The sequence below is a fragment of the Solanum lycopersicum genome, chromosome 1 (assembly GCF_036512215.1).
Source record: "Solanum lycopersicum chromosome 1, SLM_r2.1".
NCBI lineage: Eukaryota > Viridiplantae > Streptophyta > Magnoliopsida > Solanales > Solanaceae > Solanum > Solanum lycopersicum.
Window position 1 is genome coordinate 15,979,777 of NC_090800.1, and position 6,023 is coordinate 15,985,799.

Here is a 6,023-nt window from a genome sequence, read left to right on the forward strand (position 1 = left end):
ACTCTCCATCATATCAGATAGAGGTACGCAGTTTACTTCTAAGTTTTTGAAAACATTGCATACGGAATTGGGTACTAGGTTGGACCTTAGTACTGCGTTCCATCCTCAGACCGATGGTCAGTCTGAGCGAACGATTCAAGTGTTGGAGGATATACTTCGTGCATGTGTGATAGAATTTGGTGGCCATTGGGATAGCTTCTTACCGTTAGCAGAGTTCTCCTACAACAATAGCTATCACTCAAGTATTGATATGGCTCCATTTGAAGCATTGTATGGTAGGAGATGTAGGTCCCCCATTGGTTGGTTTGATGCATTCGAGGTTAGACCTTGGGGTACTGATCTCTTGAGGGATTCGATGGAGAAGGTGAAATCTATTCAAGAAAAGCTTCTAGCGGTGCAAAGTAGACAAAAAGAATATGCTGATCGAAAGGTTAGAGACTTAGAGTTCATGGAGGGTGAACAAGTCTTACTGAAGGTTTCGCCCATGAAAGGGGTGATGCGGTTTGGAAAAAGGGGTAAGCTAAGTCCAAGGTATATTGGACCATTTGAAGCACTTAAGCAAGTAGGGGAGGTGGCTTATGAGTTAGCCTTGCCTCCAGGGCTGTCCGGAGTACATCCGGTATTCCATGTGTCGATGTTGAAAAGATACCATGGGGATGGAAACTATATTATCCGTTGGGATTCAGTTTTGCTTGACGAGAATTTGTCTTATGAGGAGGAACCTGTTGCCATTCTAGATAGGGAAATTCGCAAGTTGAGATCAAGGGAGATTGCATCCATCAAGGTGCAATGGAAGAATCGGCCGGTTGAAGAAGCAACTTGGGAGAAGGAGGTCGATATGCGAGAAAGATACCCACACCTGTTTACAGATTCAGGTACTCCTTTTCGCCCTTGTTTTCCTTCTTGTGATCGTTCGGGGACAAACGACGGGTAAATTGGTATCAATTGTAACGACCTGTTTAGTCGTTTTGAGTAGGAGACTTCAATTCTGGAAAAACTGGCAGAAGCGATGGACCCCACGACAGACCGTCATGAGCATGACGGACCGTCGCAGGGTCTCATTTCAAAACACTTAGAAAATCTGAAATTGGGTACCGAAAATCGACTCTCTGAACTTTGTGACGGAGTGGGAGGACGGACCGTCGCAGGCTCGACGGCCCGTCACCGTCCATTCACTTAAAATCGAGTTTCTGTAGCATGTGACGGACAGCAGGACGGACCGTCGCAGGCACGACGGCCCGTCACAGGCTACGCAATCCCAGGCTGGGTCGGATTTCTTTACACGTTTTGAGGAACGTATTAGACTATTCCTACTTTAATTATAAAGTTAGAGGGTTAATGTTAATAATTCTAATTACTTGGGGGTTAAAAGAGGTAATCTTAAGTTAATTAGTGGGTTATTATTGCCATCTTTTACACTTAATTATATGTTAATTAGGGTAAAAGAAAGAGGGTTGGAATAAGAAAAATAAGAAATAACAAAGAGAGAGAGAAAAAGAAAGAGAATGAGTAGAGAGATAGAGAAACGAAGTTGATAGCAAGGATTTTGAGAAAATAGCTTGTCGATCGCAATTCTTCGGTGGAGGTAGGTTATGGTTTTCATGCTTTCATAGCAAACTCTTAATAGAGAATGATATGTATTGATAGTATTCTAAATCCTGCTATGTGCTTAATTGTATGCATGCATGAACGTGATTATATAATTGTGATTATATTAAGCATGATGAAGTTATTGAATCCCAAATCTTGATAAAAACCTAATCTCTTTTTAATAATGATGCCTTGTTAAGGGAGAAGACTTGATGAGTTGATAGAATGAGATTAGGGGATCGGGTGTCACGAACCGACACGTAGATTTAGGGGACTGGGTGTCACGAACCGACACGTAGATTTAGGGGATCGGGTGTCACGAACCGACACATAGATTTAGGGAATCGGGTGTCACGAACTGACTCGTAGATTTAGGGGATCGGGTGTCACGAAACGACACGTAGATTTAGGGGATCGGGTGTCACGAACCGACACGTAGATTTAGGGGATCGGGTGTCACAAACCGACACGTAGATTTAGGGGATTGGAGTGTCACGTACCGACACAAGAGGATTAACGAATATGAGGGAGCGGAGAGTCACGTACTGACACAAGAGAAATAAAGATAATGAATCTTGAAAGATGTTAATATACTCAATCGAATGAACATAATTCCCAAATGAGTATGGTATTGAGGCTTGAGTCCTCATGTGTGAACTTGACGGTAATTGTTAATGATATAGTACTTGCTGTTGCTACATGTTGAGTATCATAGTTGATTTTATGATATTACTTGGTATATATTGTTTTCTATTTTGAGTGGGCTGATGATATCTATTCAGTACCCGTGTTTTGTACTGACCCCCTACTTTTATGTTTTCTTCTTGTTTATTTGTGGAGTGCAGCAAACGTGCCGTCGTCTTTGACTCAACAATAATTCAAGCCAGTCTTACTATATCGGAAATTCAGGGTGAGCTAATGCTTCTAGCTTGGACTGGATCTATTCTTCAAGTCTTGATGCCTTGAACTTCCGGCATGGACTAGTTTCTTATGTATTTTTAGCTTTTGGAATACTCTTAGTTTAGTCATTTGATCATAGATGTTCTTGTGGTGATGACTTCCAGATTTTGGGGAGAATGATAAGTTTTGAGTTATAGATGTTGAATTTTAGAAGTTAATGAATTGGTTTTATTTAATGAGTTTGAGTCTTCCGCATTATTTACTGTTGATGTTATATTAAAATGTTAGAGTTTAGATTGTTTGGTTCGCTCACATAGGAGGCTAAGTGTGGGTGCCAGTCGCGGCTCGGTTTTGGGTCGTGACAGTAAGTCCCCTCTTTGGGCAATCTGTTTAATGATCATGTAAGCATGCTTTTTTATACCTTTGAAAGGGTATATTGGGTCCTCTCGATGGGCATATACATTGCACTCTACATTTAGCTCATGTGGTTTTATCATCAGTTAATAGTAGCTCCCACAAATCAGTCAGACTATCTTCATTGACCATTTATCAATATATTCAGTATTCATTTTTAGCATGTTATAAATATTGAGGATAGTGTATGAGATATCTATGAATTTGTGTTGTGTTATTGAATTAAAAAGAGTTTAGAAGAAATAACTGAACTCCAGATGAGTTAAAACCCGAAATAGAGAAGAAGAAATCATTAGATTTCTAGGTATGTGGGTGGGGTAGCGCTCCACCACCGTGCAAGTATTCCCTAATGTAACACTTTTACATTTAAAAGAGAGAAATATTGATTTCTAAATGATTTTATGAGTTCAAAGATGTTTTAGAGTATAACCTCTTTTAAGATGATGTTTTGAGTAATTACATCAAATTAAGAAAGTGTTATGTTTTATAAATTTGATCATGAGTTTATATATTATTGGGAGTAGTATTAAGCACCGATATGGAGACGAGCTAAGACAACTCACATTCCTCATAAATCATGTAGCCAAAATGGGTAAAGGGTCGGAATTTTAGACGATTCCTTATTGATATTAAGCATAGCTTAGTAGATTCACTTAGTTGAGTTGTTTTGTACCCCGGCAATGTATATGATAGTTCTAGAAGAGTGGGTAAGACGTTGTATCATCACATAGCTCATAGTGAAGCTTGTCGGTTAAAAAATCTCCCAAATAAGAGTAAGAAGTGTCTTATTGTATTTTCATACATCATTATCTTTGTATCTCTTGTTTTATAATGTTCTAAGCATTGGACATATTCTTGTTCCTTTAATATTGGAGTTGAGTTGAGGACAAATTATCTTCCAGTCTTATCAGTTGAGTTTTCTATGCTTTCAATTCCCTCAACGTCATGTTTTATGTTACAGATACAGGTGTTCAAGTTATCTACATGCTCTTTATTGATATCACCTGTGTTCCAGCTAGCTTGTGGTGATCCACCTTTCTTTCTGGAGGGCTTAACACTTACATTTCCTGTTTTACTAAATTGTCAGGGGCACTTTCCCGATATCTATACTAGTAACTAAAGGTTTCATATATTGCTAGATGTTGAGGAGTCTTTTGTTACTTTCCTTGTTGATGTTCAAAAACGTTGAGACAGTTAATTAGGTTTTATTATGGTTTTACAGGTATTCATTGAGTAAGTTACAAGTGAGACATTTTGAGTTTAATTTTGCACTTATAGTCTCATTTTCATTGAGTAAGTCTTCCACTAATTAGTCAGATAGGTCAAGGGTTCGCTTATGGATCAGTCATGGTTCTCGTGTGCCAGCCACATCCGGGGTGTAAGCTCAAGGCATGACATTATTGTATATCAGAATAAATTTTGTTATAGAAGTCGTAACTGTTTTTTTTTTTGCAAAAAATATTACTGATATCTTTTTTTTTAACCGCTAGTGTAGGGCAAGTGTGTTACATGTGTGTCCCATATTAATTCGTGTAGATTAATTTTATTGATACATTATATTTTATGAAACACATCCGCATAATGAGTAATAAAAAATTAATCATAAAATATGTAAGTTCATTTTGCAAAAAAAAAGGTGTTTACAGTTGCTAGAGAAATGACAAGAGGTTGCAATGCCTCATATAGCCATATCCTTGTTTTTCATCATAGCTTTAGATTTTTGATCATGAAAATCTAGTACTTATTCATTATCCCTTGAAATAATCCAATGGCATCAAAGTAGGATGTGAAGTAGTAAATATAAGGCTTAACAGCAACAGTTTATACGTGTGTACCATGGTTATTTGTGTTGACTCATTGTGATGATATTTTATATTCTAAGAAACACATTCATGTAATGAGTAATAAAATATGTAATCGCTAAAAGTAAGTTAATTTTTCAAAACAAATATAGGGGTTTAGATTTACTGGTGAAATGAGAGGAGGTTGCTCTACCTCATGTAGTCATATTCCTGCTTTTCATCACAACTTGTGATTTTGGGTCGTGACAATTTAATAATGTTGAATCATCCCTTAATTAATACAATAGTTGAAAAGTACGATTTTAATGAGTAGATACAAGTTGTATTTTTTCTTAATTGTGCAAATTTTCTAATAATTTTTGTGTGAGTTCCACCAGTAGGTAATATAGCCCATTAGACTTGTAACGTCCTTAACTCTAACCCTCGAAGTACAATATTATAGATGTAGAAAAAATAGATTTTCTTTCCGGGTAGGGTTATCGATCTAAGGTAAGAAAATCTTCTGAATCTTTGGTGGATGTTGGACTCTAGAGAAAGGAAATTCATCCATTTTGTGAAGATTTTCAAAGACCAACAACACAAATCATGATAGCTAAAGATATGCTTCTTCAAAGAAGAATCTCGTAAACCTCCTATACGAGTATTTACCAATTGATATATTATAGGAAGTGTTGCTTTATCAAGTTATTTTTACAATTTAGAAGGTCATCCAATAAATTAATATCTTTAAAAATAAAAAATAAAAGTCAATTAGCCATTGCTGAAAATCAATGAGCAAATGATGAATACTTTACTTCAATTAAATGGTTTGTATTATATAATTTAAGAATAAAAATAAGATGTTTTATAGTACTTCAAATGTTTATTGGAGTTTGTAACCAAGCATATAGAAAAAGACAAAGACAAAAGTAATTTTGCACCAGAATAGATTTTGATTCAAAAGTGATAAAGGATATTTTTTATAAAAAAACATAATCAGTGTCTTTTTTTTTTTACAACTAGTCCTTGGCACGTTTATTGCACATGTCTCCTATTTGTATTTTTCTAGACTCTTTTTAATGATATTTTGTATTATATGTACAATCATGAAATGAGTAGCATATAATTTAAAGTAGGACTTTAAGGAGTAAATGTCACGCTCTTAACCCACACCTTGGACATGACTGACACTCGAGAATCATTGTTGGCTAAAATTAAGTCCTTAACATGACTTAACTATAAGAGGAAAAATTACTCATATATAAGATGAATTTTTAAGATAGACTTTACTTAAATATCTCAAAAGATAAACTCAGTTTGTTTTAAAAAAATAAACAT